The sequence below is a fragment of the Arachis duranensis genome, chromosome 4, assembly GCF_000817695.3.
Source record: "Arachis duranensis cultivar V14167 chromosome 4, aradu.V14167.gnm2.J7QH, whole genome shotgun sequence".
NCBI classification, from domain to species: Eukaryota; Viridiplantae; Streptophyta; class Magnoliopsida; order Fabales; family Fabaceae; genus Arachis; species Arachis duranensis.
In genome coordinates, this window is record NC_029775.3 from 86,298,972 (window position 1) to 86,299,331 (window position 360).

The following is a 360-nucleotide window of genomic DNA, read 5'->3' on the forward strand; positions in this document are numbered from 1 at the left end:
ACTTCCATTGGAAGATCCTCTTCAGTTTTTAGCTGAATTCTTGCAAATCTGTGACACTGTCAAGACTAATGGGGTTGACCCTGAGGTCTACAGTCTCATGCTATACCCTTTTGCTGTAAGAAACAGAGCTAGAATATGGTTGGACTCACAACCTAAAGAAAGCCTGAACTCTTGGGAAAAGCTAGTCAATGCCTTCTTGGCAAAGTTCTTTCCACCTCAAAAATTGAGTAAGCTTAGAGTGGAAGTCCAAACCTTCAGACAGAAGGAAGGAGAATCCCTCTATGAAGCTTGGGAAAGATACAAACAATTAATCAGAAAGTGTCCCTCTGATATGCTTTCTGAATGGAGCATCATAGGTAT

The 360-nt window shown here is 41.1% G+C and overlaps 1 non-coding gene across 1 annotated transcript; it reads right to left on the bottom strand.

The window, feature by feature from the left end:
* Nucleotides 1–229: 229 nt before the first annotated feature.
* On the bottom strand, nucleotides 230–337 carry LOC127747307 (small nucleolar RNA R71). Its single transcript, XR_008009107.1, has one exon. It is a non-coding gene; the product is annotated as a small nucleolar RNA R71 (small nucleolar RNA).
* Nucleotides 338–360: the final 23 nt, after the last annotated feature.